We start from the raw sequence: 22,669 nt of genomic DNA, 5'->3' as shown, positions 1-22,669 counted from the left end.
CACGGGTTCGAATCCTGAAAACAGTCTTTTACAAAAAGCAGGGTAAAGCTGCATACAATGGATCCTTCCTAGGACCCGTATGGTGGGAATTTCGTGCACCAGGCTGCCCCTCTTTTTTTTTTTAGTAAATTCTAGTTTTGTGCAAAAGATAAAATTAAAACAACAAAAATGATATAAATTTCATGTTGAATAAATAATTTTAATAAGTTATGTTGAACTAAGAATTAATTTAATTGGGAAGCTATATCTAATTTAATTAGACATGGAAAAGCAATTTCAGTAAAGAAGGGAAAAAAACAAAGAATAAGTTTAAATAGATTTTCAAAAACTCTTTTATGCCATGGCAAGAGGGAATGACTTCAAGAGCAAGACCTTTCTAATGATGTTAGAGCTCAAACAAAAAGACTTCCTTATGTGGAGTTGAAAAGGAAGCAAAAAAGATGCCTAATATTATAGCAGACCATGGCAAAAAAGGGAAGTAAATGCTAAAGGTGCAAGTGGGCACTGCCAAAGCCATCTACAATAACATTAACCACTTGCTCAAAGTCTAGTTGTCACCCAAATATCCACGATTCGATTCCCAGTTGTTAAACCCCGTGATTGTTTTGATGTGATCAACTAAGTTAGGTTAGGTCCTGATTTGTTTTAATCCCTGTGTCTAAGTGTGCAGGAACTTAGGAGCGCAAGAAGTCGAGCGGAAGACGCACCTAGCGAGAAGGACAACGCGGGAAGAGAGTCGACGGGTTCGGTGTGTCCGAAGGACGAAAGAGCTGCAGAAGAGTACTCCGGTGGATGAGAAGAACGTGCGCGACGTTGGAGGGACGAGAAGCCGGGACAGAAGCCTGCTCGAGGAGAAGGCCGGAAATTGGGTTCGGGTGAGTCCTATTTCGATTAGTCGAAATCACCCAAGCGATCGGAGCTTCGGAAGAAGAAGAAAAAGAGAAGCTGGAAGTTATTTATACCATGCAGGTTGAAGGCGCCCTCAACATTGAAGGCGCCCTCAACAGCATTGAGGGTGCCCTCAACATTGAAGGCGCCTTCAATGCCATTGAAGGCGCCTTCGACTCAGTCTACTTGACCGTTTCGACTTTGGATAAAGTTTTATTCGATACCTCGGCTGGAGGCGCACTCAACCCCCTTGGAGGCGCCCTCAAGACTCGAGATAGAGTTTCTAGGAGCTATATAAAGGCCCCTGGAGCTAGGAATTATGTAATCAACTCTGTAATCAATTCCTAGTAACTTGTGAGCTTTCTTAGTGTGTAAAAAGGCTTCTCCGCCTACAGTAAAGGAGATTCGTAGTGCGTTTTTTCAATTGTCTCGGATTAACAACCATTTAGGTTCTAACCAAGTAAAATCCTAAGTCTTCTCTTCTCTGCTTTACTTTTATTTCTGTTTTATTTTATTATTGTTGCTATTCTTGAGTTGAAAGAACAAGGAGGGGTATGTTTTATTTGCAGGCAATTCACCCCTCCCATCTTGCCGGTCCCGCTGCATCAACAAGTGATGTCAGAGCCAGACCGCCTCAGAAGGACTAACCGTCGTCTGAAGCAACAAAGATCAAGACGATGGCCAGAACAAGTATTCATCCCCCGAAATTCGACGGAGACTTCGCAACATGGAAGCACCGAATGGAGATATTTTTCAAAACGGATTTCGATATTTTATTAACTATGAAATATGATTTTTCAGTCCCCAAAGATAAAGAAGAATTCCAATGGACAAAGAAGGAGCAAGCCGATTTCGTGGCTAACGGAAAAGCAGAATTTTATCTGCTCAGCGTCCTGCCGCCCAAGAGGTAAGTCGGATCGGAAGCTACGACTCCACCAAAGACCTCTGGGAAAAATTCCTGGAGCTCCACGAAGGCACCTCAGAAGCGAAATTAGCAAGGCGCGACATCCTCCGGACTCAGCTGACAAATCTCCGGATAAACAATGGCGAAAAGGTGGCGCAACTCCAAGCGAGAATTAAGGAGCTGATAACTCAACTGACCAATCTCGGAGAATCAGTAACGAATCGAGATTCTATCCGGTATGCGCTCTAATGTCTTTCCAAGAACTCCAGAATGGGAGTCTTTAGTAGATGGTTACTACATCTCTAAGGAATTTGAGGTAAGTACGCTAGAAAACTTGTTTTCCACTTTCGAACTTCACGAGTCTCGAATTGCAGAACCTAAAGAGAGATCAAATCATAATGTCGCCCTACAAGCCGAGATGGACGATCCCGACTCCGAAGCATCGATCGATGAAAATGAAGCAACAGGTAAGGAAATTAAATAATTTATTAAAACTAATAAATCTAGATCGCAGTTGAGAAAGATCAACGCAAAAGAAGGACAGTCCGATGCTACAACTGCAATGAGGAAGGGCACATCATGGATGACTGCCCAAAGTTGAAGAAAATGGACAAGGAGAAGTCTCAAAGGCCGACGACCACTAAACGCAAGAGTCTAAAGGCTACATGGGACGAATCATCATCTTCCGAATCTAAAGTCGAAGCCTTCTCGGGAATAGCACTGATGGCCAACCATCAAGTAGAAGAAGATGAGACCAGCTCAGAAATGAACATAGATGAAGGGGGAGGATCATCAGAAGAAAAAAGCTACGATGAAGGGGGAGCATCAGAAATAGAGGTAAGTCAGGTACGTGCGCTAACCCCTAAATAATTTTTTCGCTTTATCAAAGTACTTACTAAAGTCTTAGTCAAATCAGAAAAAGAAATTACTGATTTAAAAATATTGTTAGATAATATGAACTCAGAAAATAAAAAATTAAAAATTAAAATTGAAAAATTGAAAAATAGTTATGCATGCTTAAATAAATTTCAAAAATCAAAAGCTAAATTTATGGTAAATTAAATTGGTATATCAAACATCACCAAGGTCAACTTAGAAAAATACCTAAAGTATATATACCCCCTAAGTTTTTAACTAACCCAGTAGGAAGGAAGCTCCATTGGGTTCCAAAATCATATCTAGAGTAAAACTTCTGTTAATCAAGGCTTTCAGAAGAAATTAAATATTGAAATTCCTTAAAAGGTTTTGTCTAGAAGTGGTTGATGATCCAATAACTAAGAAGACCTAGTGCCTCGCCACAGCCTGGAAGTCAATTATCGAATTAAATATTTAATTGACAATCTGATAAAGTATAAAATATCGGTTAATGCTTTTAAAATTCTTGTCAATTATTTGAATTTTTTTTAAAACTTAAAAAATAGTGTTAAAAGTTTGCTTTAACTTAAACAGTTTCTTTACTTCATTTTTTAGCCCACAATTTTTTGATGTGATCAAAAGGGGAGAGTTAGTACAAGTTCAGGGGGAGTTAAAGTCATTTTTTCTGAATTTTGATAGATAAATTCATTCTATACTTAATATTACAATTTATTTTTAATTGCAAACTTTATGCTTGAAATGTTAGTTTTGTAATTTCTTTAAATTACTTGTTAATTTTGTAACTTAAACTTGGGTTGATGCACATCAAAAAGGGGGAGATTGTTGAATTCCGTGATTGTTTTGATGTGATCAACTAAGTTAGGTTAGGTTCTGGTTTGTTTTAATCTCTGTGTCTAAGTGAGCAGGAACTTAGGAGCGCAGGAAATCGAACAAAAGACGCAGCTAGCGAAAAGGACTGCATGGGAAGGGAGCCGACGGGCTCGGTGCGTCTGAAGGATGAAAGAGTTGCGGAAGAGTACTCCGGTGGGCGAGAAGAACGTGCGCGACGTTCGAGGGACGAGAAGCCGGGACGGAAGCCTGCTCGAGGAGAAGGTCAGAAATTGGGTTCGGATGAGCCCTATTTCGGTTGGCCGAAATCACCCAAGCGATCAGAGCTTCAGAAGAAGAAAAAAAAAAAAGCTGGAAGGTATTTATACCATACAAGTTGAAGGCGCCCTCAACAACATTGAGGGCGCCTTCAACATTGAAGGCGCCCTCAACATTGAAGGCGCCCTCAATGCCATTGAAGGCGCCTTCGACCCAGTCTACTTGACCGTTTCGACTTTGGATAAAGTTTTATCCGATGTCTCGGTTGGAGGTACCCTCAACCCCTTTGGAAGCGCCCTCAAGACTCGAGATAGAGTTTACAGGAGCTAGGAATTATGTAATCAACTCTGTAATCAATTCCTAGCAACTTGTGAGTTTTCTTAGTGTGTAAAAAGGCTTCTCCGCCTATAGTAAAGGAGATTCATAGTGCGCTTTTTCAACTGTCTTGCATTAACAACCATCTAGGTTGTAACCAAGTAAAACCTTGAGTCTTCTCTTCTCTGCTTTACTTTTATTTCTGTTTTATTTTATTATTGTTGCTATTCTTGAGTTGAAAGAACGATGAGGGGTTTGTTTTATTTGCAGGCAATTCACCCCTCCTCTTTTGCCGATCCCGCTGCACCAACACCAGTTACAGCGCATTTATAAGGATTTTTTCTCTAAATGGAAAGGGCAACTAAGGGATGTTGGGCTTCTAGGTCATCCGTTGCGAGTACTTCCCGATTTACCCTAACGTCGGTAGGAGACTTCCATGGGACTGGGCCTATTGCCTAGGTTCAACGTTACCTGACCTAATTAATCACTTTTTTTTGCATTTACAAGGATTTTTCTTACAAATGGGATGTGCAACCACGGGATGCTGAGCTTCTAGGCTGCCCGCCACGAGCGCTTCCCGATTTACCCTAACGATAGGAAACTTCCAAAGGGTTGGGTCGATCACCTTAGGTTCGACTTTACCTGACCTGGTTAATCATTTTTTTCTTTTACTTGTTTATGAGATCAATAATGACAAAATGGTTTAAAATTTTGTGTCGTATCGGAGTTTCGGTTCCAAATCGGAATAATGCGATTTCGATAGCATATCGTGTTATGCCGATATAATTTCAATAATTTTTAAATATAAAATATATTAATTAAAAATATAAAAAATAATTAAAAAAGATCATGACGCCCTAGCACCGCATCCATCTGTGCGAGCTTGCAAGGGCGTCGTGACCCATTACGGCTCCTCCGTAGGGTCGTAGAGGCTGTCGTGACCCATCGTAGAGCCTCCATGAGGTCATGGAGCCCCATGTTTGCAAAATCACTATCTTGGATCATAGGATCGCACGATCCTAAGATCCAGAACATCGAATCGATCCTGAATCGTGCAGGATCATTTTTTGCAATGGAATTGGAGCAGGGTCGGAGCATGATTAGAGTAGGATCGGTAGAAGTTTTAAGAGATCATAACTTTTGACTCGGATTGAACCAGGGGACCTATAATATATCAAATTGAAGCTTGTACAATTTCCAAGTGAATCCATAACCGTCTAGTTTCTAACTAAAAAATATCATTTAAACCATTTTCGAAGGATCAAAAGATTTTTAGTCTTGTTTTTATTATCTTTTCGACTATTTTATAATTTAGGTTATTTTTGTCTTTTGCAGAATTAAGGTTATGAGACTATTTAAACATCTATTTAATTGTTTTGAATTAATTTTTTTATCAATAATACTCAACCATTTCTTTTCCCCAAAACGAAGAGTTTTTAAATGTTTATTATCTGACCTTTAGAAGATTGTTTTTAGCGTTCTTATTCAAATCAAAGATTTCAATAACTTTTGCTACGTCAGCTAATTTGTTGGCCTTAAACTGAGTCATCTTTTGAACCAAGGGAATATTCTTGAGGTTAAATGCAATTATTGTTATTGTGTTAATAGAAATTTTATACTCTTTCATTTTGTGATATGAAAATATAAATACTATTGAATGTTATTATGCTAAAAGATAGCTAAATTATTAGTTAATTTAAATTTTACATGTAATAATATCATCTATGGTATCGAGTGTCGACGATTACATATATATGCAAAATTACTAATCTATTTATATGTAAATGGTCTTTTTAGACATTGGTTTCTAATTATTAATCATTTACCATAAAATTTCAAGGGTTCTGGTAGAATCGTATGGTATCCCAACCGATATAATCTTAACCCCAAATCGATCCTATGTATGATCATAATTTTGTAAACTATGATGGAGCCTCCATGATCGCGAGCCCGCAGCAGCATGAGGTGTTGAGCGAGGGGTAGGACGACAAATTTTGTCCATTTTGCCTAGAACATCATGGTATGAGATTTTAAACCTGGGACAAAAGTGATGTTGTTTGCACTTTACCATAACAAGACTAATTTTGCAGTAACAATGATGGCTCATAGTTTGGGCTGGGAGGTGGCTAGACGAGTTTTTTCAAGTGCCAATTCATGCATAGTTCATGTGGTTCATGTTAATGATGGCTCATATCTAGCCTACACAAGGCACGATCGTGCTGCCGTGTCAACCGTTGTGGGTTTGACGAGCGTATCAAAGAGGTCCGTCACACGGCCATGCTACAAGGCACGACCAAGTCATGCCCCCGAGCACGATCGTGCCACCGAATACGGCCGAGTTGGGCTCGAGTCCAAGGGAACAGGCATGCTCGTGGCACGAGCACGTCCACAAGCACGGGCAAGTCATGCTTCTCGCGGAGGCGTCGAGTTAATGCGTAATTTTTTGGTATTACTTGGTATTTTTGGTCCAAGATACCATGTATGGCTTGGGTTGTATTTATTGGATCATTGTAACTCTTTTACATATAGAGAATTCTAATTGAAGCCTTCTTTGGTGTTTCATGGAGTAGACACATCATCAAATCATGGTAAAACTCTCTGTCTTCTCTCCTCTCTCCTCTTCAATTTCTCTTTTGCGATTTCTTCATGATTGTTGCAGCGCAATCTCAACAACTTATCAGAGCTCAAGACATCATGTCTGGAATTTTTTCTGCGAAGTTTGACTGCAAAGTTTAATGAAACTGGAAACTTTGGATTATGGCAGAGGAGAGTTAAAGATATGCTGGTGCAACAAGCGTGATGAAGGCACTAGGCGAAAATAAACCAGACGGCATGGAGAAGGCAAATTGGGAGGAACTACAAGATTAGGTGGTGACAACGATCAGGCTTTGTCTAACGGATGACGTAATATATCAAGTTATGGAAGAGGAATCACAGGTGACAGTTTGGTAGAAATTGGAAAGTCGGTATATGTCCAAATTGCTGACAAAACAAGTTTATCCTAAGCAAAAGTTATTTGGGCTTAAGATGTCAAAAGGTACAGATCTGAGTCAACATATTAACATTTTCAATCAAATCATAAGTGATCTGAAATGGGTTCATGTGAAAATTGAAGATGAAGGCAAAGCGCCGATATTATTGAATTCTCTACCGTCATCTCCTATATACGAAATTTAGTTACGACTCAAGGTCCAACTCCGTTACCTTTTCTATGGAGGGCACGTTTTCAATAATCTAACAAGACAAAATCAAATCACTTGTTGATGATTAATAAAAAGAGCGCCTATAAATGACCAAGATGTGATCAAATCAGCATAAGAGATTTTATAAAAGTTGCTTCATAAGATTAGCATTCAAAAGACCAATATAAATTTTTGTTGGACTTACATAGGAGGTTGATCCTGTCCGAGAGTCGAGGCGATGAAGGTTAGGGACGTGACACTCCTGTTGACCGTTGGTGGACTTCTCGTCAACGAAACTTGCAACCACAGCAACGTCAGTACCGAGCCGGGGAGGGGTTCCCGGCGATGGCCCTCCGAGCCGAGGAGGGGTTCCCTTGAGGGGTTCACCAACGGTCGAGCGGCGACCTTAAACCCTGGTCTTCATCAAATCGTCGAGTAGCGACGTTAAACCCAAGTCTTCACCAACGGTCGAGCGGCGACCTTAAACCCTGGTCTTCATCAAATCGTCGAGCGGCGACGTTAAACCCTGGTCTCCATCGACGGTCGAGCGGCGAGCTTAAACCCCAGTCCTCATAAATGGTCGAGCGGCGACCTTAAACCCGAGAGGTACAACCCTATTGATTTTATCAGTAGTCGAACTATGACCCGAGCTCGAATATACTGTCCGCTCGAGATGATACAATCAAAAACTTCGCTAATAGCGAAGAGAGCAAGTCAGACCGGTGGTTATGCTGATCGGGGAGATTAAAAGCGGGCGTACGAGCAAGGAAAATTTGCAGAAAATAAGATCTTTCATTAAGAAGAAGTGGAACAGCCGAGCGGCTGGCGTACAGGCATACTTCAAAAAAAAAATTCTTACAAACTCTCCGCCTCACTCAAGATAATCGAAGATGTCATCAGGCATCGAATCGTTGAGCTGGCTGCGATTGATGACGCTGTCAATCAGGGCCTCGGGGAGGTGACCGTTCGCCTTAAGCTGACCGATCGTCCCGTCAACAGCCAATTCAAAGGCCCAGACGATCGGATGGACAACCTTGTTAGCAAATTGGTCCGAGCGAAGATATTCCTATTTCATGATTGCGAATCGGCTCGGCTCGTCCTGTTGATAGACTGTCAGGGCAGAACGGGAGGCCTCCAGGGCAGCTTCGGCATCCTGGAGCTTCTTATTCCAGGACTCCTCTCCAGCTACTCGACAGGCCCGCTCGACGATCAGATAGTCCTCAGCTTCTTTAAGCTTTTGGGCGAGCCGCCGAGCCTCCTGGTTCTTTAGCTACAGGTCGACAATAGCTCGCTATTTCCTTGTGGAGGCTAGCTCGAGCTTTTTGTCCTAGGTCTTCAACTGTGTCTCGATCTGGCCCAGCCTGATCGGCCGACTTCTGCTGCTCTACCGCAAGGAGTTGTTGGGCCTTCTCCAGATCGGCCTGTAGTTGCGCAACCGATGGCCCCTGGGAGGAAGACGCGTCATCAGAAATCTTGAGCTTCTTCAGCTCTTCCTCCACAAGGGTGAGTCGTTGGCACATGGCCACGCTCTCCACCCAGTACTACAGGAGAATAGAAAAATATTAACGCCGATCGGAGAAAAACTATGAAGCGACGAAATACTTACCCCAGTGGATATCTACAGATGATTGTTCCCGAGCGCTCTTGGCGACATCGTCGTCGCTCGGGCCCGCGCTTCCTCCCAAATACCGACGAGTGGCCCGCGAATCAGGATCTTGTGTTCAGGGATGGTCGGTCGAGCGCACTGCTTAAGATAGTCCTCGGTGGGAAGATTGAGGGTTACGGTCACCGATCGTCGGCCGCTCGGGTCTGAATAAGAGGAGATCGCAGGACCAGAAGGACCAGCGGTCGACACTGGGCTGATCCGAGACACCAGTGGTCTTCATAGGGTTCGGGGCGGCGACACAAATGAGACCGGGAGAACAGCGATGGCCTCTGAAGGCGGCTCGACCTGAGATGGTGTCCAGTCGGACGAAGTGGCTTCCACTGTGGGGACCACAGGGGAAAAGGTGCCAACCCGCTCGACGGTACCCACGGCCGAGGTAGCGGATAGGGAGGTGTTTTCCGTGCAGCGCCTCTTGCGCTTGACGAGTGGTAACCCATCATCTGAAGACTCGGTATCCTCAGTCCGAGCGGTGGGCTGTGCTTCGAGAGTGGGGAGAGGCTCAGCAACTTCTTCGATGCTGGCTATCTGAACGGCGTTGGGAGTCTCCCCGCTCTCGGCTTGCGTGCCTTCATGGGAACCGATCGACGTCAGGCCAAGGCTCGCTATTTCCTTGGCAGCGGCCGCTTCGATCTCAGCATCCTTTAGCTTCGTCAGGCCGGTCGTGCGCGCTCGCATCATGATTTTGGCTGCAAAAAAAAAATGCAAATCAGTTAGACTTAAAAGAAAGGAACCAATTAATTTCATACCTAAGCCGCTCGGGAGTCTCGTGCGAATCGGACTCAGCCCGAAGATATACTTAATGTAACGACCCGGCCCTCTTGGCCCATTTGGCGGCCCATTTGGCGACCCTCTGGTCGTCGACCGTCGGCCCTTATGTCGTCGGCTCATTTGGCGACCTCTCATGTCGTCGACCGACGACCCTTGGCCGTGCCGTTACTCACTAGGACTTTCCACCCCTGGCAGTGGATTTTTGCCTCCCCCAGGATTCGAACTCTAAACCTCCAGGCTTAAGTATTAGAGTTTATTAATCCTGGTAACCAAGTGAGATGCGCCTTTTTATTGTAACGACCCGGCCCTCTTGGCCCGTTGATTTGATGTCTTTGGCGATTCGATCGTTGGCGCCATGTCGTCCGATTAGGCGACCGTCTGATCACGGCCATTGGCCCATGGTTATGTTACGACTTTCCTCACAGGGTGTGGTTTTCCCCAGATTGACTCTCACCTCCAGGGCTTGGTATAGTTTACGAATCACTGCAACCGAGACCACTTGCTGCAGTGATTCATAAACCATAATACTTAAGCCCGAGGTTAGAGTTCAATCTCGGGGAGGCAAAATCCACCCACTGGTGGAAAGTCCAACAGTAACGTCGACCGTTCGCCGACGACATGAGAGGTCGCCAAATGGGCCGACGACATAAGGGCCGACGGTCGACGACATGAGAGGTCGCCAAATGGGCCGACAACATAAGGGCCAACGGTTGACGACATGAGAGGTCGCCAAATGGGCCGCCAAATGGGCCAAGAGAGTCGGGTCGTTACACATAACACCCTCTAGCAACAGCTTATGGACATCGTAATTCATGTCAGGCTGAGGTGGTAGTCCAACCTGCCATTGGGTTCGGAAGCTTGGTCATTTAGGAAGTCGCATGAAGAAAAAGTATTCCTTCCAATGTTTATTTGAAGTGGGCATCTTATCAAAAAATACAAGACCGATCCGAGACTGAAAGAGATAGGTCCCCAGCTCGGATTGCTTGGGGTAGTAGAAATAATGAAAGATTTGAGGGGTCAAAGGGATGTCGTGCAGCCGGAACAGGTTAACAACGCCGCACAGCAGACAAAAAGAGTTCGGGACGAGTTGCGGAAGAGGAACACGAAAATAATTACAAACTTTGATGACAAAGGGGTGGATAGGAAATCACAGGCCGACCACAAACTGGCCTTGGAACAAGCAGATGGTGTCAGTCGGCAGGTAATTTGGCCGATCGGACGAAGAAGCCAAAATGGCCTTATGATCATAAGGGATGCCAAAGGTGTTTCTGAGACTTTCAGCGTCACCCGCATCGAACCTGGTCTACATGGTAGAATACTAGAGCCCAGGTGAGGGGTCCGATGGCTGTGAAGAATTGGCTATCACCGGAAAACGAAAAACAAGATGTTCGATAGAAGTTTAACGGAACAGTAAGCAGGAAACGCAAAATGAACGCTGCGGGGAACAAAAAAGGTTGCGAGCGATTGGAAAGGGGAACGAATGGGAACTTACAGGAGAAGGAAATGTCGCCGCAAACAGGAGCAGAGCGTCGTCGAAGCACCAATTGCACAGGAACTCGTCGACGGCCTTCGCAGAAAACACAGGTAAAAAGAAGAAGCCGGAGCTATGGCTTTTATAAAGTTCAGGCTCGGCCGACCGGGGTCGTTCGATCTAGGTCACAGAAGCCGGAGCGCAGATCCAGCCGTCGAATTCAAACTGTCAAACGTCACATCAACATCTGTCGTTTTAGGCAGGCGATGACGGCGGCAATGACACATGGCACACGCCTACAGGGCATCATTTAATGAACGTCATTAATAGGCGTGGGTGCGTGCTTGGCTTTAATAGGGATGATTTGCACGATTTTCGAAGGGATTCGGATGACGACAATGTTGACCGCTCTCAGCCGAGGACAGAAACTACAAATTTTTCAAGTGCGAATGTGCGAAGTACCAATCGACCTCAATGAACAATCTCAGGGCGGCCCGACACCGTCGAGCAGGCCGATCAAGGTCCAACCAGCACCACGGCCGATCGGCCAACCGGTCCCCAAACTAGCTCGTCCAGTCAGTCGGACTTGCAGCCTCCTTCGACTAGACTTGAGGGGGAGGCATGTGATCCGATGATGAGGAGGGGTCCAGTCAGCAGGGTGGTCAATGACAGGGTGGAGGTCAAAGTCAAGTTGGTCAACGCCCGGGCATTATCGTCAGATCGGGCGACCCCCTTTCCCGGTCGGGAGGAAGAATCTCCGAGCCTACATGAGGCAGATGTTAGCACAGCTCGGTCATGAACTAAGCTTCCGGCGCTCAAACAGACAAGGTATGTGCCGAGCGGCCAGCCCGTTCAGACTCACATCGTTAAACAGTGACGACCGAGCAGACTACATTCAGACGCAGCTTCTCCGTTCTGCATAGCAACGGAGCCCGGACAGTGGGATGCTGGCCGAGCAGCCATTCTGCTCGGCCCGAGGACAAGATCGCCCGGACGACCGATAGATGGCCGAGCAGCTCTGACTTAACAGACAAAAAGAGGATCAGAGGATATCCTTCTGGAACCTATGCCGCCGACAGATGGCTGCTTGGCGGCATGATCAGGCAGAAGATCGTACGACGAAAGCTTCCGCTGTCTTGTAAGAGATATGCTCGGGTCGTTAAAGTATGGTATCAAGGACACTTTTCTGACATGTCTCTTCAGGGTATGCTTTGAGGAGCGTGCACGCCTCGAGAAACATACACGCGCTCCCCGAGAGTCCTATATAAAGACCCCCAAGCTTCGACGGAGGTATGCGCAATCACTACTGTAGCTACAGTTACTCTGCCATTTTGTTTCCTCGTTTCTTCTGCATCACCGGTGTTTGACTTGAGCATCGGAGGGTCATCGCCAAGGAACCCCTCCCCGGCTCGGCACTGACGTTGTTGTGGTTACAGGTGTTGGTGCAATATTCCCAAGGTCAAGGTTGCCCTATTTGACTGAGCTTGAATTGGGTCAAGCTCGAGTCTTGATGTTTCGGTTTCGATATTTGACAATACATGTAGACAACACATGTAGATTGCAGGTGCGATTGTTCATGTGGGGAGATTGTGAAGGAGAGTCAAGTAAGTCAAGGTTGACTGGATACTTGAATGGAAAATCCTGGTGAGTGAAGCTAGGTGGAAGTCCTAGTGAGTGAAGCCCGGCAGTTGTGGAAAGTCCTAGTGAATGAAGCTAGGCAGAAGAAGGGAAGTCCTGGTGAGTGAAGTCAGGCACAGGAAATTCAGATAGATCAAGATTGATCGGACATCTGGTGGTGGAAGTTCAAGTAGGTCAAAGGGTGACCGGATACTTGGCACAAGGAAATCCAGATGGGTCATGGTCGACCAGACATCTGGTGGAAGTCTAAGTGGGTCAAAGTGATGAACCGGACACTTGGTAAGGGAGTCTTAGCAGGTCAAGGGTGACCGAATGCTAGGCATGATGAACCAACAGGTCATGGTTGAACGGTTGTTGGTGCAGGGGACTTTGGACTTGTTTTTAGGCAAAAACAGGAGCTGAATCGATCAGCCGATCGATTGGCTCATGCCAAATCGATCGGCTGATCGATTGGGTGAGTCTCGCGACAAGCATCCTCCCAATCAATCAGTGGATCGATTGGGGAGAAGTGTCGCGCGAACAGAAAGTCTCCCAATCGATCGAGTGATCGATTGGGAGCCTCCAATCGATCGGACGAATCGATTAGGAGCTACGATTTTTCGCGATAAGCCCTGGATCGATCAGCCGATCGATCCAGGCAATTCCCAGGAGCACAGAGGCGCTCTGGATCGATCTGTCGATTGATCCAAAGCCTCCCCAATTGATTGGGAGCAATCCAATCGATTGAGATTTGACCGTTGGCGCAGTATACAACTGTTGGCGAGCGTTTCTCTCGGCAGAACTTCCACGGCTTCGATCCTTAACTTCAGCGATCTTCACAGCGACTCCACAAAGTTCTCACCGCAGTTCTTGAAGGTTCTTGGAAGCTTGTCTTGGTGCACGTCCAAGTCAAGAGGCGAGGAAGAAGTTAGGGTTAGGGTTTTCTTGTGCAAACTTGTAAGATTTTATTGTATTTTGTTTCCCTTTCCTTTCTTCGTGTAGTGAGAGCATGTAAGGCTTCTCCGCTTTCGGTAGTTACCGTAAAGGAGTGTTTTTCATAGTGGAGGGTGCGTGAGTGTGTGGATCCTTGGACTAGTCACCTCTTCTTAAGGTGGATACCAAGTAAATCTACGAGTTAGCGTTGTGGTGTATTGTTTCTTGTATTTTCCGCTGCACATCTTCACGAGAAGCAAGCAACGCTGAGCACGAGATCGCGCCGAGCTATTCACCCCCCACACCCTCTAGCTACATTTTGGTTCTAACAAGTGGTATCAGAGCAAGGTTGTTCTTCACCGGAATCATCGCCGGAAGGGGCAAAAAGCTAGAGGGTGAAGAAGTTGGAGCAATTCTACAAGTCGAAGACTTCATTCAAGAAGCTCAACTTCAAGATGGAATTCCAATATGGACTTGGATTCGATACAAGGGTGCCTCCACCGTTCACCATGACAAGGTTCGATTCTTGGAAATCAAGAATCGAGAATTTTCTTATGATGGAGATAGAGCAATGGTTTGCTCTCATGGAAGGCCTCAAGGCTCCAAGAAATTCAAAGGGCAAAATCCTCAAAAAGAGCAAATGGAGCCAAGAACAAATTCAAATGTGCGAGGCGAATAACAAGGTAACCAAATTATTGGTTAATTTATTGCCAAGCACCATTCTTTGCAAAATTGGAGAATTTGAAGATGCAAAGGAATTGTGGAGCAAGTTGGCCAAACTTCAAGAAGAACCCTCCACTGTACCAAATCAAGATAAATCTAAAGAGGGCAACTCATTGGAGCAAGACCAAGAGCAAGAGAACTCTGAAGTTGAGAGATGCTCAACTTCCGAAGAAGAAGAAGTCCAAGAAGCCTCATCTTCAAAGGAATGCAATGAAAAGGGTAAAGAGGGAGCATACTCTTTGTTCCATGTACAAGATGAAGATGATGAAGCCACCACGTCTAGGATTGAGGGGGAGCGATCTTCGTTGACACCGGATCAAGAAGAAGGAGAAGCTTCTACATCCGGGTCTAATGGAGAAGAAGACAATGCATCCTCCACAAGTCAAGTCAAATCTATTGGAGGAGCATCATTGTCAGATCAAGAGGAAGTTTCTACCTCCGGATCAAAAAGAAAAGATGTCATCCCTACACATGAAGGTATAAATGTTTCAATTAAAAATAAAAATCATATTATATGTTTTGAGTGTAGGGAACATGGCCACTATAAGAGCAAATGCCCCAAATTGGCCAAGAAGAAGGACCAAGTGGCACTAAAGGGCAAAGAGAAGCCTAAGGAGACCGTTCCCGGAACAAAGAAGAGCAAGGAGCACATTGTGTGCTTCTTTTGCAATCAAAAATGACATTATAGAAGTCAATGTCCTAAGGGGAAGAAAGCGGTCAAGCCTAAGGGAGGAAGCATGAGTAAAGGGGAAGCCTCCAAGGTAAAACGAAAGGTATCATTTATTGAGCCTACCCCTTTAAATAATGGTAAAAAGCATGCTAATTCTAATTTTTATCATTTTAATGCTATTTACCATAAAAATAGGGAGCATGATAGTATTAAAGAAAAACATATGGCTCTCCATGCTAAGACTACCACACCTAGGGTTAGGAAGGTAGGTAAAATATTAGGCAATAATACTAAGGACCATAGTTATAAGCCTAAAAATAAAAATGCTCAAAGATTTAAAGAAAAATCAAAATCTAGGGATTTATTGGAAGAAAATCAAGTCTTGAGGTCAAGGCTTGATAAAATGGAAAAGACTCTAAAAAGGATGGAAAGTATCCTAAAAGGGCAAAAAGAGCAAAACCTAGGTTTAGCACAACAAGAGTCATTAAGGGTCATAGGGATTTGGGATACAAACCTAAAACTAAAAAGGATGTGCCCTCTTACCATATAGTTCCATATAATTATGGAATCAACCCTAGGTCAAATGATCAAGTCAAAAACACTAGGGAGGTTATCCCTAAAAGTATTTTTGCAACACCAAACGTGACGAAGACTTCTAAGAAGTCTAAGAAAGTCACTAAAAAGGTCACAAGGGAAGCAATCCCTAGGGTTGACCTAGAAAATGTGACCAAGGCTCCTAAAAAGCCTAACAAGGTTACTAGGAAGATATCTAGGGAAGTTATCCCTAGTGAGTACCTAGAGCATCCAAGGAGCACCAATAGGTTTTGAGTTCCTAGGAGCATTTTCTCTACCCCTTAGATGGGTTAGAAAGTGTCAACTCCGATTAGAAGGGTAGTTAACCCAACCTTGGTGAAGTTGACACTCGGGGAGCATTTTCAAGGTTATTATTAACCTTTGAAAATGATGAGAATTAAAGGATTGCTCTTGGAAAGAGTAAGATGTGCCTTAATGTGAGTTGATTTTAAAATTAAATTGACACATTTGGAAGAATCATAAGAACTACCAAGTTGGGATTGTAGTATGTTCTTTGGAAAAATTAAAGGCAATTTAAGCCTTAACTTAATTTGTTACCCTTTAAAAGAGTAATTTGTGCAAAAAAATTTGAGAAATTTTCTTAATTTAAATTGGCACAAATTAGGAAAATCAAAAGAAATGTCAAAATTGAATTTTGGCATTTTCTTGGGAAATAGTGGGCAATCTAGGTTTTAAATTTTAATTTAGCTAAGGATTAAGGATACTTAGATAGATAATCTAGGTATTTCATTTATGATAATTTACCATGCGATGTTTGCTCATCATATGTCATGACATCATATTTTGCATTCATGTTTTATTATGAAAAACACAAAAATACCATGTCATGTCATACATACATCATGTAGTTATAAGAAATTTTCTTTTGAAAATTATTTATCTTTGATGTATGCCATAACACATCATGCATTGTTCTTAATTCCTTGCAAACTAAGGACAAATGGCATTCATTAACAAGTAACATCCTTGGTGGATGTTTCTAATCTCAAAATGCCTAGATAGATATGCATGATCCCTAGACTAGGGCAAAACCAAAGTTTACATCTCACTAAGAACCTTAAGGTGACTTGTATGTGGTTTTTGTACACATTAAATACAAGTGAAATGTTAAGATGATGAACAAAACTCAAAATGTTGATTTTGTGCATTCTTTTGAGTTTTAAATTCATCAAAACACCTAGTTATGTGTTTTCCAATCATTGGAAAAGCTAATGTACAAGTCATGTGCATTGAGCCCAAAGAACATGGTTGGATATTAGTTTTGAAAATGATTTTAAATATATTTTGGAAAACCTTGATGAACGCTATCTTTTGATAGTAATCATCATTGAATAGTTGAGCACAAACTTGAAAGAAAACACTAAAGTTTTTACAAATTTCGAAGTTTGTGTCAATCTTTAAAAATAGGAAGTATTTTCATAGAAAACTATTTTTCCTTGACAATATATGCCCTAAGGAATGTCTACATGAATTTTCATGATTTTTCGATTTTTGTAGAATTTTAGGGGAGTTTCTGAAATTCACTGAAATAAATTTTCAGTTTTTCAAAGCTCCAATCGATCACCCGATCGATTGGAGTGCCTCAATCGATCGAGCGATCGATTGAGAGGAGTTTTCCCGCGAGCAGAAGCTCGCTGGATCGATCAGTCGATCGATCCACGCAGTCTGAATCGATCAGTGGATCGATTCAGCAGGGTTCAATCGATTGGGACCCAACTCCAATCGATTGAGGATACTGATTTTAGCTGGGAAAGCTTATTTTCAGCATTTTGAACCATTTTTAGTCTATAAAATCATTCCTAACTCCTTGGAACACATTTTCACTCATTTAGGGGGAGTTTTTATGATAAAAACTAGGATGGATTGGTTAAGGAAGACTAAGTAGAGGTTTAGGTTGAGGTTGATTTCAATATTGACTTTTTGAACCTCAAAACTTCTAAATTTGGGTTTCCTAAAGATTTAGGAGTTCCAAGTCATTGTTGGTGCAATGACAGAAGTTACATGCATGTCTTTAGGGGGAGTTACTCTTTAAGGACATGAAAATCTATTTTTCATACACCTTGGAAGGTGGTTAACCTTCTTTAGCGAAAATGCTCAAGATTGGGCATTTGAATATAATGGAGAGTGGATATCTTCATTATTCAAGTGGTGTATACTCACGGATGAGCATTTGATGACAATGAAGGGTATGGGACCTTCATTTGAATCATGTGTGAATATACCAAGTGGTATATACTCAAAGATGAGCGTTAAGAATAATGAAGGGTATGGGACCTTCGTTATTGTGTTGTGAACAACGAGTGAAGTTGTAAACAACGTTGGGTAACTCTTCAGGGGGAGAGTTTTTGATGTGTGCCAATAGGGGGAGAATGTGTGGTTAAGTTAGGTCTTCATTACCTAAAGAGGGAGTTTGCCCTCTAGGAAAGGGGGAGAATGAAGGAAACCCTCATTCATACATTGGCATGAAGGAAGTTGAGGTTATGGGATTAGCCTAACTTAAAAGTGGTATTGTCAAACATCAAAAGGGGGGGGAGATTGTTGGTGCAATATTCCCAAGGTCAAGGTTGCCCTATTTGACTGAGCTTGAATTGGGTCAAGCTCGAGTCTTGATGTTTCGGTTTCGATATTTGACAATACATGTAGACAACACATGTAGATTGCAGGTGCGATTGTTCATGTGGGGAGATTGTGAAGGAGAGTCAAGTAGGTCAAGGTTGAAATCCTGGTGAGTGAATCCAGGTGGAAGTCCTAGTGAGTGAAGCCAGGCAGTTATGGAAAGTCCTAGTGAGTGAAGCTAGGCAGAAGGAAAATCCTGGTGAGTGAAGTCAGGTGAAAGACCTAGTGAGTGAAGCTAGGCAGTATGGAAAATCCTGGTGAGTGAAGCCAGGTGAAAGAAGAAGGTGGCGGTATGTGAAAAATCCTGGTGAGTGAAGCGGGTGCAAGACTGAAGGTGACGTTGTGAAAATCCCGTGAGTGGCGGTGAAAGACTGAGTGAGCGGTTTAAAAGATGAAAAATCCTGGTGAGTGAAGCCAGGTGAAAGACCTAGTGAGTGAAGCAAGCAGAAGGGAAGTCCTGGTGAGTGAAGACAAGCACAAGAAATTCAGATGGATCAAGATTGATCGGACATTTGATGGCGGAAGTCCAAGTAGGTCAAAGGGTGACCGGATACTTGGCACAAGAAAATCCAGATGGGTCAAGGTCAACCAGACATCTGTTGGAAGTCCAAGTGGGTCAAAGGGATGGACCGGACACTTGGTAAGGGAGTCCTAGCAGGTCAAGGGTGACCGGATGCTAGGCATGATGAATCAACAGGTCATGGTTGAACGGTTGTTGGTGTAAGGGACTTTGGACTTATTTTTGGGCAAAAACAGGAGCTGAATCGATCAGCCGATCGATTGGCTCATGCCAAATCGATCGGCTGATCGATTGGGTGAGTCCCCGCGACAAGCCTCGTCCCAATCGATCAGTGGATCGATTGGGGATAGAGCCGTCAATTTAGGTTAGGCCCATCGGATTGGCCCGCCCCGCCAAACAATTTAAGCGGATTGGGTTGGAATTTTATCAACCCAAGTCTGCCGCGGGCCGACCCGCCTAGGCCCGCGACCAGCGCGGGTCGGCCCGCGATGGGCTTGGGTTGGCCCGCGGGTTGAGAAACATATGTAAGCAGTTTAGATCAGTAGTCAATGTAGCAACTGCGAGAGTATCAGGGGTTAAATTGTAGCATTTCATTATCTTCTTCGTTGAGAGGAATACTAATTAGGAAAAGTCCATACTTGTGAAGTTGAGTGTGATAGACAAAAGTTACAGAAATATATATGCACACAAAGCCGATTAATCTTAAAAGTAGATGACCTTCTTATTTGATTCATTTATGGGATAAATCTGAAACATACATTATGCACAATGAAGAGCTTGGTGTGTGTATTCAAACTAGATGACCTTCTTAATAGTAGATGACCTTCTTAATAGTAGATGGCCTTCTTATTTGATTCGTTTACGCAAGCACAGCCAGGGTACCAATGATCTAAACTGCTCGACGCACAGCCAGGAGTCATAATTATTATTCCTCTTCGTTACACAATTTTATGTCAATTTATTATCTTTCTTTGTTATAATTTTAAAATAAAAATAGTACTTTTGACCCAACATAAGTACTTGTTTATGTCTATTTATATTTAAAATACTTGTTTATGAATATATTTGATTGATAAAATATTTCCGAAGTAAAACATTGAAGATATGAACTATTTTTTTTAATTTTTTAAAAAATTTGATAGGCCCGCGGGTTGGCCCGCCAAACCCGCGACCCACCCTGGATTGGGTTGGGTTGAAATTTCCCAACACGCCAAGTTGACGGCTCGCCCCGCCCCGCCAAATGCTTGGCCCGCCACGGGTCGACCCGCCCCGCCATGGGTTGGTCCGTGTGACAGCTCTAATTGGGAAGAAGTGTCGCGCAAACAGAAAGCCTCCCAATCGATCGAGTGATCGATTGGGAGCCTCCAATCGATCGGACGAATCGATTAGGAGCTGCGATTTTTCGCGATAAGTCCTGGATCGATCAGCCGATCAATCCAGGCAATTCCCAGAGCACAGAGGCGCTCTGGATCGATCGGTCGATCGATCGGTCGATCGATCCAAAGCCTCCCCAATCGATTGGGAGCAATCCAATCGATTGGGATTTGACCGTTGGCGCAGGATATAGCTGTTGGCGAGCGTTTCTCTCGGCAGAACTTCCACGGCTTCGATCCTTCTCTTCAGCGATCTTCACAGCGACTCCACAAAGTTCTCACCGCTAGTTCTTGAAGGTTCTTGGAGACTTATGCTGGTGCACGTCCAAGTCAAGAGGCGAGGAAGAAGTTAGGGTTAGGGTTTTCTTGTGCAAACTTGTAAGATCTTATTGTATTTTGTTTCCCTTTCCTTTCTTCTTGTACTGAGAGCTTGTAAGGTTCTCCCTAGCCTCAATCGTCTCGACTCTCGGACAGGATCAGAGATGTTAGAAAGATCGCTTCACAAGTTTAGCACTTAAAATACCCACATAAATTATTGTTGGTAATTTACGAGATCTTGCATAAATCTCCTCCTCGTTCTTAGAAAAGTCATAGACTGATTCTTCATAAAAGAAAAAACGAAAAGAAAAAGCAAGCATCCAATTTTTCTCCTAATATTTTTATTTTGGTGATTTTCTTTCTAAATATCGAACTATTTGTGTGTGTGTTTTTTTTTTTGTCAAAATGGTTGAATTAATAATTAACGACAAAATCAATCACTTTACCTTTCTGCTTTGATTTGTAAAGATTTTGATGCTAGATTACAGCCGATATCCTCTTGAATGGCTTCTCATCTACTTCCTCCCCACCGCCCTCGTCGTCGCCAATCACACTGCTGCTGCGTGCTGGTCCTCCATCATCGCCAATCACACTGACACGGAAAGCTACCTCTTATCTGGAAGTGTCAGGCCGGACAACATCGGCCACTCTCCTTGTGACGAGATTTTCTTCCATCGCAGAGTGGGATGGGAACGCCATCGCGGCAGAGAACAGCGTAGGGCTAAGATCGCGACCGCAGTAGTAGACTCCACACGGTCAGGAGAAGCCCAAAGTTGTTGAAGATAGCGCGGCAGCCAGCAGACCGGACTACCACCGTCGCTCATGGTCTGTGTGGCGGTAGGAAAGTGGAAGTAGCGCATCAAACGCCTCAAGTGGAAGCCGAAGCGATTCGTCAAATCTGATTTTTGTTTTCTTTCATCGATCGCCCCAACGAAAACCGGCTTGTGCAGTAAGTTTTCCTGTATTTAAAATTTAAAATAAATAATTTATTTTATTAAATTTAAAGAATTTTATATCAATTATAAAATTTTTATTATTTTAATTTTTTTATTATTTTTTATTTTTTATTATTATATTTATAAAATAAATAAAAAGAGATTATAAAATAGGAATAAAAGGAGAGATTAGAAAGAAATATTATTTTATTTTTAAATTTTGAAATAAAAATTTTAAATTTTTAAATTTAAAAAATTATTATTATTTAAATTTAAATTAAGAAAATAGATAAGATAATTGATATAAAAAAATTTCATTATTCTATTTTACGGTGAAATAAAAAAGTATCCTATTAGTAAAAGTTAGGTGAATGACTGACGATGGTACAGTCATAAAGTAATAAGGTGTCTTTTGAATTTTTAAAACATTCATACAGCTTTCATAGAGAGAAGAAAGAATAGAATGTTCAACTGTGTAATTTTTAACTACTTTTTTATATTGAATAATGATTAGATCTAACTAATGGTAACTAATGGAACATGAAATAAATACGAACAATTAATTAAAAATTCAAAATATTTCCAATCTTCTAAATTTTATAATTTCCCTTGAATAATTTTTAAAATTATCTCTTTTACATTAATTTTAAAGATTTAATAAAATTAATTTGGACTTCAAATTAAAATTTAGCTATCATAACTAATTTTAAATTGATCCCTTAAATTTTAATTTAATCCCCTAATTTTAATTAAATAAGTTAATCAGTAATTTATTTTAATTAATTCCTTTATTAATAAAAACAATTAACCCTTATTTAAGTGATTAATGAAATAAGATAGTTAAATTATAATTATCCATTTTATCATCCTTTAACCTATATGGATACTATGTCGAGAACTACCTCTTATGTATATTATTTTATACGCTATAGACATAATGGATGTCCATAATAAACTTTTTGATCTCACATGGAAGTCATTCTTTATCTATTTAGGTACTCGAGTCTTAGCTGAATTTAAAATCTTTTTCGTTGCATTATATTTAAATGTAGCCCTCTAATTATCTTGTATCAAGGCATTCCCCTTGGACTAATTAATCTTAGTTCTAGTAAAACATCCAAAGGCCGTTGTATTAGAAAAAATACCTCCTATTATTATCTCTTTTTAGAGAGTATGAGACCATTCTAAAATGACGAGTTCACCTTCTACTCTAA

At 42.5% G+C, this 22,669-nt stretch overlaps 1 long non-coding RNA gene across 1 annotated transcript in view; it reads right to left on the bottom strand.

The window, feature by feature from the left end:
- Positions 1 to 21,453, bottom strand: part of LOC122026929 — a 47,182-nt gene extending 25,729 nt beyond the window's left edge. Inside the window, exon 1 of the long non-coding RNA XR_006124203.1 lies at positions 20,967 to 21,453. This is a non-coding gene — a long non-coding RNA (uncharacterized LOC122026929). The remainder of the gene's footprint in view (positions 1 to 20,966) is intronic.
- Between the last annotated feature and the right edge of the window lie 1,216 nt (positions 21,454 to 22,669).

Source organism: Zingiber officinale, chromosome 10A (assembly GCF_018446385.1).
Source record: "Zingiber officinale cultivar Zhangliang chromosome 10A, Zo_v1.1, whole genome shotgun sequence".
NCBI lineage: Eukaryota > Viridiplantae > Streptophyta > Magnoliopsida > Zingiberales > Zingiberaceae > Zingiber > Zingiber officinale.
This window is presented reverse-complemented; position numbering and strand designations above follow the sequence as displayed.